The 19,377-nt window shown below is 41.4% G+C and overlaps 1 pseudogene; it reads left to right on the top strand.

The window, feature by feature from the left end:
- The first annotated feature begins 11,005 nt into the window (after positions 1 to 11,005).
- On the top strand, positions 11,006 to 12,946 carry LOC113246607 (heterogeneous nuclear ribonucleoprotein A1-like; annotated as a pseudogene).
- Positions 12,947 to 19,377: the final 6,431 nt, after the last annotated feature.

Raw genomic sequence — 19,377 nt, 5'->3', positions numbered from 1 at the left:
GTGGATATCTCCCTGCAGTTTATATGCAGGCCCAACAGCAAGCACCCTTCCACCACTGGCCAACTTCAATGACAATTAAGGACAGAAAATTAATGTTTGCCCCACTCCTCTTTGGGATCTTACAAAGATATTACCTCTTAGTCTGTTTCCATTCCAGCCTAGGGGGTGGCCATATCCCACCTGCAGAGGGAGGCTCTGAGGTTTTGCTTTCCCAAGCTGTCTGAATTCCCCATGCAGTATCTGCTGAATTGAGAGCTAGTGGACATGCCAGCAGGCCTGCCATACCAAGGCATGATGATGCCACAGCAGAGGCTGGGGCAGGGGAGGGAGGCTGGTCCAGGAGGCTGGTGGCATGATATGTATATGAGAGACTCCAGGGTTTGGTGCTACTGAGAGCTGAGATGAAGCCCCATCACATAGGGAGCATTGTGGAGCCTGATCCAAGCAAAAGAGACAAAATCCTGAACCTACATTAGCTGTAGGACACAGCCTCAAGCAATGATGAAGCAGCAGCACTCTAGAAGCTGAGAGGTCTGAGTTGGAAAGAACACAATGCTTTTCACATCTGCCATGAATCTCGGGGTTACACCCCCTGGAAACCGTCTTAGGAGGAAGCTCTTTAAGACAGTAAATTTTTTTTTTTTAAAAGACTGGACAATTCTTGAAAGGTCTATCAGTTTTATTTGTTGAACCAGAGTAAATTTAAACTGAATTGGATCTTTGGTTTATTAATTTTCCTGCTACTAACATGAGGACTCCAGAGAAATACCAGATTTGTTATGAGCTAAAGGAAGCTGTACCTTTTCACATCTGAGTAAACAGTATGAGTTGAATTTTGAGACCCTGTAACAAGGGGGAAGAGTCAGAGGAAATGGAGTTACCAGAGTTTTAATAGATAAGTGAGAATCCTTACAGACTTCTTTTGGTATTTCTACAGTCAGATATATTCTGTATTCTTCTATGTAGATTTATTTCCAAGAAAACAAAGGGGGGGGGTGACGATAGATGAAAAATATTTTTTCATTACATTTTAGGAGGTTGGAACTTTGCTGACTTTGTATCCAGAATCCATAGGGACCACCTAATATATATGTCATGAAGCATCTTTATCTTGGAGTAAACCCAGAGTATTCCTTTAAAAGTTGGCACATCTAAAGGAAAAGAAATTGGAGAATTTCAAATCTAGTTTACAACCAGTCTCCAGTGTAAAACAGTCTAACTAGTGTTCCTTCATATATTCAACAAGCATCAGCTGATTCCCAGATACATGTCAGACACAGTGCCAAGGGCTGGGAATACAGTGCTTAGAATATGGCAGTTTCACAAATGCTAGTTGCCTAAATGAATGGAAACTATACTCCCTATTAGAGACAGAATTACTTGAAGCTAATAAAGCCTAACCTTTAAGCAGTGGTTTCCAAAATTTGATGCACATAGAAATCACCTAAAGATCTTTAAAAAATGCTAATACTTGGCTCTCCCCCCTCCCCCCGACATTCTGATTTAATTGGTATGAGGTGCAAACTGGGCATCAGGATTTTTAAAGTTCCCCATGTGGTTCTAATGTACAACAGAGTTTGAGAGCTACTACGTTAAGGGCCTCTAACTTGCTCAAGCCCCTTCCAAAGCCCCTGGGAGGTGTCTAACAATTTCAGCTGTGAAATTTTATATTCATTTTCTTGAACAGGCCTCCCAGATTGAATAAGCTTCAGGTGCTACAAAACCTGGATCTGACCTTTTGTATCCTTGAGGTGTTCGTAGTCCAGTCAGCAGGTTACTTAGCCAGCATGAGCTTTTCAGAGATATAATTTGGCTGTAAGATGCAGATTACCAGTCCTCTTATGACTATCACCACATAAAAGCTAAACTATTATAAGCAACACGTGCCACTTTTCGCGGGCTCGTCCCTTTTTTTTTTTTTTGTCCATGACCTTGGCAGTGGATTTTTGCTATGCTTTCAGAAGGAACTCCATTTTGGAGTAGAATTGCTTGCTACCAGTGTCAGGGTTCTATGGGTTTTGGGATTTTGCATTATGATTGGATGTCATGGTTAGCACAAGGTTTATAGCATTTCTAGCACCAGTCCTTTGCAAAAGGCACACTGGTTCTTTTCTGTGTCCCTGGAGTTCTGTACCTCACCATCCTTCCTGTCTTTCCTGGGGGAGTTGCCTGGTGACGCTTATGAGGCTGATTTAAAGCTTTACAAAATTTATTCAGTGATTTTATTATAGAGACAAACAAGAACCATTTCTGCTGTACACGTGGGCCAGCTGGCAGACAAAATGGCCACATGTGGAATTTCCGCTTCTTTGCCTTTGGCCACGTGAACATCCGGGAGTGTATGTCCCTGACTCTCAATGGGATGAGCATGAAGAGGAAAGAATGGAGCAGCTCACTGTGCAGGGCATTAAATAGCTCTGAACTTGCTAAGTGCCTGTGGGAGCTGATTTGCCCATACCATCTACAAAGTACAAAGGCTACTCTTGGGTTCTTTGAGGCTTCCTTTTCCTGGCCATGTTTTGTTGGGAGTCTTCTTGGCCCCTTAGGTGTATCAAATGCCTACTTAGCAGGTCATATCCAGGTTATTTACATATGTGATTATTATTTACATATGTGATTAGGCTTTGTTACCTTCCAAGGAAAAAGTTACATGATACATGAGCCAGAGTCCTCAGTGATGACTAGAGGCAGATTAAGGGCATGGCTGCTTCTCTTTGTAAGGAAAGACTGGGGCTTTTTAAAATTGATCGCTATCACAATGAAGTCTGTAAAGTCTTCTGATATCTGACACCTAAGAAAAGGTGGCTCCAACTAATCTCTTCCAGTGTGGGATTCTGGGGTATTAATGCCATGCAGGTAGGGGGAGGTTTTCCCCAAAGATGAAGGGATGGCTCTCCTTTGTGTCTGTTTGGAACTCCAGGAGTGGCATTCCTTTTTTCTCCATATGGTGTTTTTTTTCTTCACTCTTCCAGATGGTCACATTTAGATTCTTTCAGAATCTTCCTGATCATTGTAGAAGCTTGTCCACACTACTGTGAGCTCAGTTAGAAATACAAAGGAGAAAGAGGTTAATCAAGTTCGCTCATTTTCCCTGATGTAGACTCAGTGATACCTTTTCATAAAAGCTTCAGAGATCATTAATTAGACAAATGGTACTAGCTTTGCTTTCTGCAGCCCCAACAAATGCTGTCTGGCTTGTAGGAGAGATGACTAGTTGCTCTCAATGAGAGGGTGATAATGCCTTTTTGAATGGTACAAAGCAAACATTAAGACAGCAGACATTGGGGAAACCAAGTGTGCCTGAGCAACAGGCCCCATTTCTCCACGCACAGTTTTCAAATGCTGTAAGATGTCTCCTTCCTCCTTGAAAATCTGAACAACCAGCACTTCCTAATGATTCGGAATGCTCTGTATTTCCATAGTTAGTGGCATTTTCTCACAGTTTGCTTTATTAATGTGAGCAGGAATGCTGTCTTGCACAACCCCAGGGGCAGCATTCACACTGTCTCTTATGAAGGTCATGCCTTCTGGACTTAGAATGCCGTGGCTCCTCCGGATGGTGGTGGGTGCTTCATAATTATCTCTTAACAACAGATAAGGAAGCTTTCTATGACTTAGAACCCAAAGTCAAAAAAGGCTAAAAACCTGAAGAAATGAAAAAACCCTTTGGGTTCCATAGTCCATTGTTTGAAATTTTATGGTACATTGAGGTGGAAATTACCTGGGATAAGTGAGGCCTTGGACTCTGGTCCCCCTCTGTCACTCTGTGTGACTTTAGGTAAGCTATAATACATAGCAAATAGAAGGCTTTGTTGTGACCAATACTAATTGGGGCGTTTTGCTCCATGTGTTTGACCATAAGCCAACATTACTTGGAGTAATAATGGTGAAGCAGAATTGTTCAAATAAAAAATAGGGTTTCCAATTGTAATTTTTAAAAGCGTAATTGAAGTAGATTTGGAATGAAAGTTGCGTAAAGCTGTGTGTAAACAGACTTGTACACAGCTCTTCCCGTAAAGCCCTTTGGGTGTTGTCAGAGATGAGTGCTCACTGAAGGTGTCATGTTGTGAAGATTAGGTGCTTTTTGGAGGAAGATTTAGTAGATTTGGATATTGAGGACTCGAGAGATTATGTCCTGGCCTGATCTCTCTCCTTCATCCCTTTGCCTCATTAAATTAGTTTCCATTTGAACATGGGTAGAATCCCACTTGGCCTGTAACATCTGAGGTCTCGTAGAAATACCTCTGATTCATACTCAGCACATGCATGGGGCTTTGACCTTTCTAATTAAGGATTACAGAGAGCACTGTATTTTATCACATTTTTCATTTCTCTCACATAGACTTGCTTATTTTTGTATTCATTCATTCTTTCTCAACAAGCATCTATTGAATAATTATTTATTGCGCACCTTCTCTGTGACAGGCGCTGTGTTGGATCCTGGGCTATAGCGATGAAAAGCACAGTCCTTGCTCTCAAGGAGTTTCTGGTAAAGGAGAGAAACAAGGAAACAAATAGTTATAATCCACAGACAAGAGTGAGCTTGGGGAGCATTCCCACTGTGATTGTGGTTTCCAGAGGATGGTTGCAGTTTTTCTCAGAGACCCCCTTTAATTAAATGGCAGCATCTAAACTAAGCACATACTCGTTCATGGGAGTTGAGATCACATCTGATCTCAGAAGGGGTAGTGCTGGCAGAACAGCTAGTTTCAGGCTCTTTTTATGCCATTTACAAGCTGTGTAACTCTGGGTAAGTCACTGAACTCTTCTGTCTCCATTACTTTAAGGACCAAAATTAACAATATAAATAAAAGTACTTTGTGAAATGGAAAACACTATGTAAATTTAAGAATTTTTTAGGGGAAAAAAGCAGTTTGCCACATGCACACACACACACTAAAGAATAATCACAAGTTTTATTTTGGGCCTAATTTTTTTTTTAACCTGAAAGACATTCTTTTTTCCTCTGAAAGGATTTTTTAATCATATGTATAAACCACATTCATTTTACCTAAGTCTCCAGTCACAAAGCAATTAGAAAGTATGCATTTTAGACCCCCAATTTGTGTATAGCATGGTATTAAAATAAAATCCCTGTGGATGAGCCTCAGAATAACTTTGCAGAGAATGATTTTTCCCTGAGGGGTGCATACTCTATGCACTTTAGTCTTACTGCACAAAAAAGAAAAGTTCTTCATACATTCCATACAGTGTACGCCCACATTTAATGTATTCTCAACAGCTCAACACTAAAAATTCAACATGTCTTTTCCCATCTTAGAATTCTGTGTAACATCTCGGGACTGCAACTTTTTTTTTTAAAAAAGATTTTATTTATTTATTCGACAGAGATAGAGACAGCCAGTGAGAGAGGGAACACAGGCAGGGGGAGTGGGAGAGGAAGAAGCAGGCTCATAGCAGAGGAGCCTGATGTGGGGCTCGATCCCAGAACGCCGGGATCACGCCCTGAGCCGAAGGCAGACGCTTAACGACTGCGCCACCCAGGCGCCCCTGGGACTGCAACTTTTAAAAGATAATTGTGCAGATCATGAATGCTAGTGTGACTTTTCAAACTTTGATGAGGTATTCGTATAAGGATTTGGGGTTAAAACATATATTAAAATAAATGTTCTCGTCTGTGGTGATATTCTTTATTGAAGGAGCCACAAGGAAAGGGAAGAGGAAGGAAACTTGCAATTACTGAGTGCTTCTTATATGCTAGGACCAAATCTAGGGAATTTACATACATAATCATATATATGAAACAAAGGCACCTGGCTAAGTTACAATTTTTTATTCTTCATAAGAATAATAAAAATTAAAATGTATATAGGGTTAAACATTTTACATCCATTTTCATGTGCACTACCTTAAAATAGGTTGGGGAGAAAATGAGTTGCCCACATGTGGGTCAGCCGTGATGTCCAGGAACATCGTTTTAAACAAAGCTGCGTTAGCACAACATTGAAACTACACATTTCAACTTTCCCCTCTCTCCTGAGCCGCCATGCATATAGCATAGCTGTAGGGGCGAAAATATTTGTGGGGTAATCTCAACCACTTGCCAAACGCCGCCACAGAATGATCCACGTACAACTGAGAATCGCTATCAGCATCTTCATACTGAATTCATCCTCCTCTTAAAAATCTTTTGCTCTTATTTTTACCTCTTAATTAATAGATTTCTGTCCACTGAGATGCTTAATTTAAAATTTAGGACCATCCTTTAAAATCCCCCAATCCAAATCTCCAATAAAACCTTGTTGGCAGGTTTTATATATTCTCTACTCCCTGTCTTATGGGTTACATTATGTGTAACCTGCCACCACCCTGAACATCTTCTTTCCTGCAGTCCTTCCTTTAGGCGTCATTACTTGATTATTAGGATGGCTCAACTTGACAAGCATCTTTTCTCTCCACCACCGTTTGTGCTTCATTTGCCAATGAATTTGCCCAAATCTCAGACTGACCACAGCCTTCCTTTGCTTTAAAGCCTACTGTTTACAGAGAGAAATTTGTCCGGTTGACCAAGGATTTTGAGGCTAGCATTGCCATTCCAGCTACTTACATAATCTGAATACAACAGTTTCACGAGGGGGATAACATCTCTGTTTTCTGGATGAAGAAAGGTTCAGAGAGGTTAAGAAATTTGTCTGATCACATAGTAAGTGGAAGAGTTGGAATTTGAATTGAAATTTGACTATAAAATCTATTTTCTTACCTAAAAATGCTGCTTTTCCTATATTACATGAACATTGAACTACCATCATACAAAATGGTGTTAGTTTTACTTGTTGTTTTCCCAAGGAGACACATGAAAGGACAGAGTTTCCAGAATTGGAACACTTTTGGTCATATGAGTATTCTGAAGGTATAACACCTATGGAGTCTTTCTGAAAATTGTTTTTCAAGGATTTACTTCAAGAAAATAAAAAATTCACGGGATAGAAGAAACAATAACTTATGTGTCAGAACCCTTTCGTTTGATGAAAAGGGATCAAGCTTCAGGTATGGCTGGTTCCAGATATTCAAACAATGTCATTAGGTCCTGCGCTCCCTTTTCTCTTTCAGTAGTGCTCTTCTCCATGTTGGTATCACTCTCGAGAAATCTTCTCTACGAGGTGACTTCCATTAGCTATCATCCTTCGAAAGTTAAAGGTAAAAGAATCTCCTTCTAAATTGTAAGCAAGTTCATGGGCCTGATTCTCATTGGTCCAAATTGGTCATGTGACCATCATTGACTTCCCTCCTCCCCCACCCCATTATTCTGGCTAGCAATTCTCTGACAGGCAGTGTAGACTCATGTGACTATCCTAGGAGTGGGTGGGCAGGGATAGAATCAGGTTCACCCAAAGAAAGTGGACTGAGAGTGGGAGTCCTGGGAGGAAACAGGTTCTGTTAATAGAGGAAGAGGGAACAGATCCAGAATATTAGAGACAGTAATGTCTTCTATAAGCAATGAACCAATAAACCAGGAAAATTGTTAGTTGAGATCAAATAATCACTAATAATGTAGCATTTGATGCAATCGTTAAACGTTAATGTACTAACAACTTGCAAATAAAATTCCAGGTGATTTCAACACACATTTGAAGCTCAGTGAAAATTTGTTGAATGAATAAGTGAGGTGTTAGAAGTTTGAGATAGAGTGGGCAGGGGAAAAGAGAAGCAAGAGCATTCTAAATTCCTTGTCTTGTTAAGGAGAGAGGTTATAGATACTGATTAATCTTGGTATTGACAAGATTATATACATTTAGGTGTGTTTATTAAGCATTCAAGGATCATCACTATTGAAAAAGGAAAAACGTGGAATTTCTAAACCACTAGATTACAAAAGGTGGGGGCAAAGAAAATTTGGTCAATTCAGCAAAAATCTGGTTGCGAAAAAAAAATAAATAATGCATTTTAAGACTAAATATACCCATGATACAAATGTGTTAAATCCCATTATTAAAAGGTAAAGATTTTTCTGTTGAGACAAAATCAAGTTTTATGTTGTTTAAAGAAGACAAATGTGACAACACACAATAAAGGAATGGATAAAGAAAAACTAGGGTTGCCTGGATGGCTCAGTCAGTTAAGCGGCTGCCTTAGGCTCAGGTCATGGTCCCAGAGTCCTGGGATTGAGCCCTGCATTGGCCTCCCTGCTCGGGTGGGAGCCTGCTTCTCCCTCTCCCACTGCCTGCTGCTCCCCCTACTTGTGGTCTCTCTCTCTCTCTCTCTCTCTCTCTCTCTCTCAAATAAATAAAATCTTTTAAAAAAAGAAAAGAAAAACTAGGTAAGCAATAAAATAGAGGGTAAGAATCAAAAAACTAAGAGCAGAATTCAAAGCAAAAAAATGTAAAGGGACACTTGGGCCATCTTCTGAGCGATACAGTATAATAGCATGCCTGTCTCAAAGGCTGGTTATGAGGATTCCAATCCTTTGAGATAGGCATGCTATTATATCTTCATTTTGCAGATAGAGAAACCAAGGCATGAAAGAAGTAACTTGCCTGAGGTCACCCAGCTAAGTAAATGGCTGAACTACATTTGGCCTCAAAGCCCATGCTCTTAACTCCTACGCTCTAAATGCACACAAGTATAGACCTTCGTACCTTACAGTAAAAAATATCTGGGCTCTTTGTATTTGGTTCCCGTCGTCTTCCTGGGCATCCAGGAAGACTTGACTTGGCAGCTGTCTTGCAGTAAGGAGGGGCATTGTGATTAATTGTAGCCAGTGAAAGGAAAGCAGAAATGACAGTGGTCATTTCTGGGCCAAAGCATTTAAGAGCTGGCATGCCACCTCACAGCTCTCTTTCCTCTCTGGTGACAGCCATAGGTTGAGGTGGTGGAGGCACAAGGTGGAAGTTACCTGAATCCCTGACTCACTGCCCACCCAGAGAAGCACATGGAGGGGAGCTGCCCTGCAGAGTCTCCCAGTGGGTGTTCGGACTTAGAGTGAGAGAGAAACATTGCCATTAAAGCCTGGAACAAAAGAGGATATAATTATTAAACATTGTTCTGACAGCCCTACCTAATACAGTAGGATGAAAAACAGATATAAGGTATAAATATTAAAAAGAAAGGATAAAAAATGCTATTATTTTTACACAGTTTATTATTTTTCATTAATCTTTTTCTCATCAAATAAAACACAGAAACAAAACTGCATGAAACCAGTGTGCATCTTAATTATTAAAAAGCAAGTACTCTTGTATCCATCACCCAGCTCAAGAAGTAGAACTTTGCCAGTCAACCAGAATCCGGTCTACATGCCCCTCTCAGTCGTCACTCCCGCCTTCCCCCAAAACAAACCACCATGCCGACTTTTATGATGATCACTTATTTGAAAAGTGCTATTTTTTTTTCAGGTGCATTTTCAGAGGATATGATTGTGTACCTGTGAAGTCAAAAGACTCACCTGACTGACCTATTAGAACTAATGAGATCAGTAGGATGGACTTCGCTTCTACAATTATTCTCCCGCTTTCTAAATCATCCATTTCTTCTGCCCTGCTGGATCATTCTTCCTTTAGTATTTCCTATCTTAACAAAACCAAAACTCCCCCACTTTACCCTACATCCCCCTCCAGCCGAAACCACATTTTTTTCTGTTCCTCTACAACAAAACTTCTCTGCAAGAGTTGACTCTGGCCTGATCTCACCTCTGCTCATGTAAACTGGATTCCCTCTGTCCCACACCACTGACAATTGCTCATGTCAGGGATGCCAATGCCTTCCCTGTTGCTGAATCCAAGTTATATTTCCGTCCTCAACTTGAAGTAGCATTAGAGGCAATGGACAGTTCTTTCCTTCTTAAAACACTTTCTCCTCTTGGCTTCTCGTACCATGTTCACCTGAGTTTTCTTCCTCTCTGGTGTCCCTTCAGCCTCCTTGTCCTCCTCTTCTTAACCTCTGAACATTGGCATGCGTCAGGGCCCAGTACTGGGCCTCTGCCTTGTCTCTTCATATGTTTTCTCCCTAGGAAATTTCACCTAGCTCTGTGCTTTTATGGATTATCTTTATGTATGATCATTATACCAGTGACTTCTAAATTTATATTTCTGCCTGTGATCTCTTTCTGAATTTTGGATTCCCATTGCTTAATGCCTACATGACATTTTCATTTGGATAGCAAGGGGGGGGCATATCAAGCCTAGCAAGTCTTAATTTTCTCCACCTTACCAAACCTGCTCCCCCTCCGCCCATCTGCATCTCAGTAAGTGCAACCATAATCTACCCAATTGCCAAGTAAAAAGCCTATAAAGTATCCTTGAAGCTCATTTTCCCTTACCAGTCTCCCCACCCTTGCCATCAGCTGATCCTATCGACTCTACTTCTGAAACACATCCTCAAGTTGTACGTTCTTCCTTCTCTTCATCTGCACTCTGCCCATATCCAGCATCGTATCTCAGCTGGACCCCTGCAGTAGCCTTTCAGCCAGTCTCCCTGCTTCCGCTCTTAACTTCTTGTGTCCCACACCCTCAACTAATTTCCCCCTGTCCACCTTAAAACTGGGAGGAGGGGGGTGCCTGGGTAGCGCAGTCGTTAAGCGTCTGCCTTCGGCTCAGGGCGTGATCCTGCCGTTCTGGGATCGAATCCCACATCAGGCTCCTCTGCTGGGAGCCTGCTTCCTCCTCTCCCACTCCCCTGCTGTGTTCCCTCTCTCGCTGGCTGTCTCTCTGTCACATAAATAAAAGTCTTTAAAAAAAAAAACAACTGGGAGGAGGGACAAGGGGGTGACCGGGGCCCCTTTAAACTCCAGCATAAAAGATTGATTTGACTTTATAAAAAAAAAAAAAACACTTGTAACGTATAAGACGTCTGAACTGAAGTTACAGACATATGAAAAGCTTAGGTGATGGCAATGCATATAATAGTTACCATCCATAATATCTAGAGAGGTCCTACTTATCAATGAGAGAAAAACAGCCCGTTAAAGAATGAGCAGTGACAGGAAATTCACAATTGAACAAATGTCTGAAAAGATGCTCAGTTCGATAATAATTAGAAAAATGCTAATTAGAAATTAGGTATTTGTTACTCGGATTATCAAAATTAAGATGAATAACATCCACTGTTGGTTGGGATGAGGATGTCGCTTTATATTCTTGGGAATAGGGGTTGAAGTTGGTATCATCTTTCTGGAAGGCAGTCCGGCATTATTGCACAAATGGGAATGAGTTCTACAGAAATGCCAGGCTGCATATATGCCCATGGATTTGAACATAGGTTCTATCGTTCAGTTGTCATCAATCGAAAAAATATATCAAGAGACTACTGTGTGCCAGGCACTGGCATAGCCAATGGAGATTGAACAAAAAAACAACAATAACAAAAACAGGTTTTGTCTTGTGGGAGATCTGAGTAAATGAAACACAACTAACTGGGTAATAATTGCTGCTGTAGTGCTCTGAAGTAAAAGGGCAGGGTGTGAGAAAGGGGCAAAAGGGGACCTAACTTAGACCGGCGGATGGTTTACTTCAGGGAAAGAACTGACCCTTAAGCGAAAACCTAAATAAAGAATGGGGAAAGCTACTCAGGTGAAGAGACGGGCTTGGCATGTGAGGGTGGAGATCTTCAGGGCAAGCGTGTGGGAAGGGCCTGAAGTGGGAAGGCACTTTGCAGAGAGGACTAGAACACGCAGTGAAGGAAGATAGAGAGGTGCACAGGGCCAGACTGGAGGCCTTTGCAGATGACGAAAAGACTTTAAAGTTCATCCCATGGCTTTCGGCCCGTAGATACTCCTGAGTAAGCATTGGTAAAGTCTCCCCTCCCACTGCCGTCATGTCTAAGGCAGAGTCCCCCAAAGAGCCTGACAAGCTGCAGAAGCTCTTCCTCAGAAGTTTGAGCTTTGAAACAACCCGTGCACCTCTGAGGAGCCGTTTTGAGCAGTGGGGAACGCTTGCAGACTGTGCGACTATGAGAGATGCAAACACCAAGTGCTCCAGAGGCGTCGGGTTGTCACCTATGCCCTCATGGAGGAGGTGGGTGCAGCCACGAATGCAAGGCCACACCAGGTGGTTGGAAGAGTTGTGGAACCAAAGAGGGCTGTCTCAAGAGAAGATTCTCAAAGACCTGGTGCCCACTTAACTGTGAAAAAGATTTTTGTTGGCGACATTGAAGAAGACAGTGAAGAACACCATCTAAAAGATTATTTTGACAGAGTGGGGAAATTGAAGTAATTGAGATCATGACTGACCGAGGCAGTGGCAGAAAGAGAGGCTTTGCTTTTGTAACGTTTGATGACCACGACTCTGTAGACAAGATTGTCATTCAAAAGTCCCATACTGTGAATGGCTGTAACTGTGAAGTAAGGAGAGCCCTCTCTAAGCAAGAGATGGTGAGTGCTTCATCCAGCCAAAGAGGTCAAAGTGGTTCTGGAAACTTCGGTGGTGGTCGTGGAGGTGGTTTGGGTGGCAGTGACAACTTGGGTCGTGGAGGGGACTTCAGTGGGCGAGGTGGCTTTGGCGGCAGTCGAGGTGGTGGTGGATATGGGGCAGTGGGGATGGCTGTAACGGATTTGGTAATGATGGAAGCAGCTTTGGCAGAAACTGTAATAATTTTGGCAACTAAGACAATCAGTCTTCAAAGTTTGGACCCATGAAAGGAGGAAATTCTGGAGGCAGAAGCTCTGGGCCCTAGGGTGGTGGAGGCCAATACTTTGCCAAACCATGAAACCAAGGTGGCTGTGGCAGTTCCAGCAGCAGCAGTAGCGACGGCAGTGACGGGAGGTTTTCACTGCTGCCAGGAAACAAAGCTGAGCAGGAGAGGAGAGCCAGAGAAGTGACAGGGAAGCTATGGGTTACAACGGATTTGTGAACTCGGCCATGCACAGTGGGGGCAGGGCCTAGCTGCTACGAAGAAGACATGTTTTAGACAATGTGTCTGGGCAAAAAAGTCGAGGACTCTCTCTGTGGCTAATTGTATAGCAGGTTATTTTAGTTTTTGTTCTGTGGAAAGTGTAAGGCATTCCAACAAAGGGTTTAATGTAGGGTTTTTTTTTGTACCCATGCTGTTGATTGCTAAATGTAATAGTCTGATCATTTAAATATGTCTTTAAAAAATAATAAGTAAACATCCTGTGAATATTGGGGACCCATTTTATGGTTATGGTCAGTGTAGTGGCATGATTGTTGTTTGCATTTGTAAGTGTGGCAAAAATTGTGTAGACTCAATAGTAGTTCTTGGCATATTTTAAATATGAGATTGGAGAAAGAAAAAGGAAAGCCAGGAAGGAGATAATCGCGGTATTTCAGAGACAAGATGGTGGTGGTTTGGACTGGCATAGTGGCAGAGGAGTTGGAGAGAAGTGGATTAATTCAAGTATATATTAGAGGCAGAAGAGACCAAATTTGGTCATTTATAGGATGAAGGAGATGAAAAAGAAGCCTATGCAGGGAGGAAGGAGACTTGAGGCAGGCCGCGAGATCATTTACCTTTTTTATTGAGGCGAAATTCACAGAACATAAAATTAACCATTTTATTTTTATTTTTATTTTTTTTTGTTTCCACATTTTATTTTTTATTTTTTTAATAATAATTTTTATTTTGTTACGTTAGTCACCATACAGTATATCCTTAGTTTTTGATGTAATGTTCCATGATTCATTATTTGCGTATAATACCTAGTGCACCATGCAATATGTGCCCTCCTTACTACCCATCACTGGCCTATCCCAATCCCCCAGCCCCCTCCCCTCTGAAGCCCTCAGTTTGTTTCCCAGAGTCCACAGTATCTCATGGTTCATTCCCCCTTCTGTTTACCCCCCCTTCATTCTTCCCTTCCTTCTCCTACTGATCTTCCTATTTCTTATATTCCATAACTGAGTGAAACCATATGATAATTGTCTTTCTCTGCTTGACTTATTTCACTTAGCATAATCTCCTCCAGTCCCGTCCATGTTGCTGCAAATGTTGGGTAATCATTCTTTCTGATGGCTGAGTAATATTCCATTGTATATATGGACCACATCTTCTTAATTCAGTCATCTGTTGAAGGGCATCTCGGCTCCTTCCACAATTTGGCTATTGTGGACAATGCTGCTGTGAACATTGGGGTGCATACGGCCCTTCTCTTCCCTATGTCCATATCTTTAGGGTAAATACCCAATAGTGCAATTGCTGGATCATAGAGTAGCTCAATTTTTAACTTTTTAAGGGACCTCCACACTGTTTTCCAAAGTGGCTGTACCAACTTGCATCCCACCAACAGTGTAAGAGGGTAAAATTAACCATTTTAAACTGAACGGTGCATTTAGTACATTGACAATGTTGTGTAACCGCTGCCTTTATCTAGTTCCAAAACATTTCCGTCATCCCAAAATAAAACCCTGTACCCATTAAACAGTTGCTTCTTATCTCCCCCTCTCTGCCCTTGACAGCCGCCATACTGTGTTGGTTTATGGATTTACCTATTCTGGATATATCCTATGAATTGAATCATATGATATGTGTGACCTTTTGTGTCTGGCTTCTTTCAGGTAGCATAACGTTTTCCAGGTTCATTCAGGTTGTATTAGTTTTTTGCTGTTTTCTACGGCTGAACAGTATTTCATTTTATGTATATACCACAGTTTGTTTATCCATTGACAGACATTTGGATGGACTTTTGTGTCTACCTTTCAACTATTGTGATTAGTGTTGCTGTGAACATTTGTGTATAAGGATTTGTTTAGAATCTTTTCAGTTCTTTTGAGTGTATACCGAGGTGTGGAATTACCAGGTCATATGTTAATTCTTTGTTTAACTTTTTGAAGAACAACCAAACTGTTTTCCACAATGGCCAAATCATTTTATACTTCTGCCAGCAGTGTGCAACAGTTCAAATCTCTCCACATCTTCACCAACACTTGTTACTTTCCCAGGTCCTCTTTTGGTTATGCCAAGATGCCAATGTGCTATGGAAGTAGAGATATAAAATGAGCTATTGTATATAAAGATCTGGAGTTCAGAAGGAAGGTTTGGTCTTGGAATATATATTTTGGAATTGTTAGCATACTAAGGACACTTAAAAACAGGAGAGAGGATGACATTGGCAAGGAAAAGGGTGTAGACTGAGAGAAGAGGGCCTTGATCCTTGCTCAGAAGAACCCTGGGTTTCTGGAGGGAAGAAGAGGAGGAGCTGGCAAAGATCAAGGAGGGCCAATCCAAAGATACCACCAAGGCAGCTTAGCAAATGAGGAACAGGAAGTTGGGATGTGTCCCCTTCTCAAATATGTCCTGTTGAAGATCCAGGGAGTGCAATGAGGTGTTCTTCATTACCATCCATGGAATCAGTACTTTTAATATCTCAAAAGGCACATCTCAGGATCAGAAAACTCCTTGCCAAAGATTTTCAGAGATCTAGGGGTGCCTGAGTGGTTTAGTCGGTTAAGCATCTGCCTTCTGCTCAGATCATGATCTCAGGGTCCTGGGATCGAGCCCCAGGTTGGGCTTCCTGCTCAGCAGGGAGTCTGCTTCTCCCTCTCCCTCTGCTTCTCCCCCCTGCTCATGTGTGCATGCTCTCTCTCAAATAAATAAATAAATGAATAATCTTAAAAAAAAAGATTTTCACAGATCTAGAAGATAGTACAAACATAAGGAGGAAGACCACTTCCCATCTGGGTACCACTCAAAGCTTCTATTTTTGGTACAGAGGTGTCCATGTCTTCATCTTTGTAACCTATGAATATGTTATTTTTCATGGCAAAAGGGACTTTGCAGATGTGATTAAATTAAGGGTTTCAAGATGGGAAGATTATCCTGGATTATCTGGGTAGGCACAAAGTAATCACAAAGGTCCTTACAAGTGATAGAAGAAGGCAGGCAAGTCAGAGACAGAGTCAAAGATGCTACATTGTTTGCTCTGAAGATAGATGAAGGACTGAGACAAGGGAACTTTTTGTGAGGTGATGGAAATGTTCTGTATTTTGATTGTTTAGTGGTTACACCACTGTATGTGTTTGTCAAAACACACAGAACTGTACATCTCCAAAGGGTGAATTTTACTGTATGTAAATTATACATCAATAAACTTGACTTTTAAAAAATTGAAGAAAAATATCCTACAATATAATGTGTTACATCTGTAGCCCTTTGGGACAGGATCTAATGGACTGAGCACTCAGCCAATAAATAACCTAGTCCAAATTTTTGGCTCTTGTGCCATGTTCAAATATTTTTTCTTTTAATATAGTATGCTCATCTGCTTTCAGCTTTAATATTTATTTAATTGGAAGTGTATTGAGCACTTCCCTTCTAAGAAGTTAAACAGTTGGTCTTCCTCAAGGAACGAGGGAAGGCACCAAAAGAATGGTGAAGTAGGGCTGGGCTATCAAATAACCCAGAAGCACAGAGACATGTGGGAGGTGGGAGGAATTCCTACTTTGGTGCCGACCCGGAGAAGCAGACAAGCCTATAGAAGGTCATTATGTCAATAGATGTCATCTTCGTTTGGAGGGAATTTCCAACTCTGCGTTGTTTAATATTAGACTTATGTAGTTAAGGATGGCCTGGCATTAACTTAATTAAAACACGGGTCGGATATATCTAGAGGCTAAGGTGCAGGCTGGGGGGGGGGGGACCGTCAGCACAAAGCCGCAGTCAGCTCCGGGCGGACGCTCCCCCGCCCGGCAGGCGAACTCTCTTCTCATTGGTCACTGCCAGGCTGCCTCGGGCGCCCATTGGTCCGCTACGACTCCCGCTTCCTATAAGAGGTAGGCAGCGCCGGTCCGCAGGCCATCCCACTTTATCCTCTGCAGCTTCGCAGGTGAGTGGGTTGGCTCCTTGCCCCGGAGATCGGGGAACACCGTCGAGGATTTGGGGGCGTTGGGCCAGCGCAGGGAGGAGGCAGGGTCACTCTGCAAGTAAGTAACTACCGGTGGAGATCTGGATCTGGGGAGTCGGAGTTGTACCCCTGTGGCGACTCTTCTTTCCTCCTACCCTCTTTGGGGAGAAAAGACACTTTTTGAGAGCCCGCTGTGTGCCAAGAACAGGCTCTTTACACATCATCTGATTTCACCTTCACGACAAACACTGTGAGGTGGGTATTTCTTACATTTTTACATTTCTTGGAAAGTTAAGAGTTGAACTCAAGTCTGTATGACTCCTCTGTGTTAGCAAAAAACAAATGCATTCTTCTTCCTTTCCTTCCTCTTGACCAAATGGCAACATCTCTTTCTTCCTTCTCCCATGAAGGGAACCATCCCTTAGACATCTCCAAAGCAAAGGGCACTTCAGATGCAAAGCCTCTCAGCATCACACCCACCTTCATCACAGTACAGTCACAACTGACAAACAGTGCTAGTCGTTCAGATCCAGTGGGTAAACTTAACCTTGCCTCTGACCGTTTGGTTTTCAGTGGTTTAAAATTAATTCCCCCATTGATGTTCTACTCTAGTTGGCTTGGGGGGAAAAACTGGAGTTCTAGTTCTAATCCACCCAGTGGAAGTTTGTGTTCATCAATTAATTCTCAGAGAAGGATAAAATTCCATTTATTTGCTTTAAAAGTAAATGTGAACACAGCTTAAAGTAGCTAGAAGTGTTTCTGTAAAGCCATATCTATGGTTATGAATTTCAGCACTGGGGCTCACTTGTATCTATGTTGTTATCATATTAGGTTATCTTCAGGTAGGGATTTGTCTTCTATTTTCATTTTCCTTGCCAGTGCTTTTATTTCCTAGGAAACTGTTTTTCATGGGCACTGTTTTCTCTTTTATTTCATCTCCACTTTCATTATCATTACCTTCCCTGAGTCAGAAAAGAAAAACAAGATTCTCTGGAAGATTCGCTCCCTCCACACCAGTCCTTCCCACAGCTTTTAGTTCTGTCTTCAAACAGCATCTGTGCTTTCAAAATATTTTAATTTGATAGTGCTTTGTGCTTCTTAGATCAGATACATTTAAATTATACTTGCTACTGATTAAACTGAGGGAACAAAATAATTAGTCAATGTTAACACCCTGACCTCTACCCTTTCAAGGGGCTGTTGATCTTCTGACCTCCTTCTTGTTACATCTTCCTTATTTCCCATGGTATATCCTGAACACGAGTGCATCTTCAGTCAGGCCAGGAAATGCAGCAGGAGAAGGATTCCCTGCTTTTTACAGAAAAGGGGAAAATACCATTAGAGCATGTGTTTTTAAAAAATAAAATATATACTTCTCTTGATGAGACATGGTTTTAAACAGGTGTCACCCACTGGACACTGTATAGCTTTTTATCTTATCAGGCTGTACTGAGGTTTTGCCCCTAAGGAAGTAGAGGGGTTAGATATGCTGAAGGGAGAAAGGAAACAAAGTGACAAGAGAAAAGGTTCTGAAAAGGGTTTGAGGGGTAGTTGAATAAAGGGAAAAAGAACTGATGCCTCATAAGCTCAACCAGGCAAAGTTATGGCTCTTAGATCAAAGCCCCATGTTCTATAAACTTATTCTGGGGGGTTGGACAGTGGGTGGAGGGTGGGCATAGGGGAGTGGATGAGAATTGTTTTCTTCTAGTTTCTTAGCAAAAGTTCCTTTCGAGAAACTTTATTCTTATATTGACTTAAACAAGAGGGATAGGAATGTTTCCAAATCTTAATATAAAATACCTTGTGCATAATAAATATTCAGTTAATACATCCTCCCCCTTCTCTCCCCCAACCCACTAAGGAGAAGTTGGTGGCAAAACTAGATCCATTCCAGAACCAGGAAAAGAAGAGAGGATTATGAAATCCAAAAGGATGGAGTGAGACCAGCCATGACTGTTCCTACCTTCTTACAATGGCTCCTAGGGGGAGCTTAAGGGCCAATTTTGAAATGTGAAAGGAAATCTTTATATAGTTTCATTCAAGAGTTGCATTCTAAACTCTGAGAGATCACTGAAGGATGAACTGTCAGGAGATCTGAAATTCTGTCAGTTTTCCCACTGACTGGCAAAAATCATCTTTCTTTACTGTTCTCTGATCCTTGCTCCCAGTTGTTAAAATTTGCTTTCATTTTTTTATAATGATATTTTTTTATTATGTTAGTCTGAACATGGTGGTGGGCTAGAACGTAGCTTATATTTGCAGAATCCTTTTCCTTCAGCATGTCATGGTGACAATATCAAGGAAAATGGGGACTTAATAAATATAGGTTGACTGGGATCTTCATCTATTTCCAAATGAATTGCTAAATTATTCACTTGAGATTTGGAACTTAATATATTTTAGGGGTTTCTTAATAAATAATGAAACTGGAAATCACCTTAAGACAAAAGAACACTTACATTTCATGTCATAAAACAACCTTTACCATCTTGTAAAATGCTTAATTCCCTGGGTAAGAAAAATTCTTAGCCAGAGGAGTCCATTTTATTACATTTAGAATGTCAATTTTATTACATTTAACATTTTTTTGAAGATGGGGAAATTTGGGATGCACTTCCCATTATTAG

Source organism: Ursus arctos, unplaced genomic scaffold (assembly GCF_023065955.2).
Source record: "Ursus arctos isolate Adak ecotype North America unplaced genomic scaffold, UrsArc2.0 scaffold_23, whole genome shotgun sequence".
Taxonomy (NCBI): Eukaryota; Metazoa; Chordata; class Mammalia; order Carnivora; family Ursidae; genus Ursus; species Ursus arctos.
Note: the sequence above shows the minus strand (reverse complement) of the source record. Positions and strands in the feature narration are given on the sequence as shown.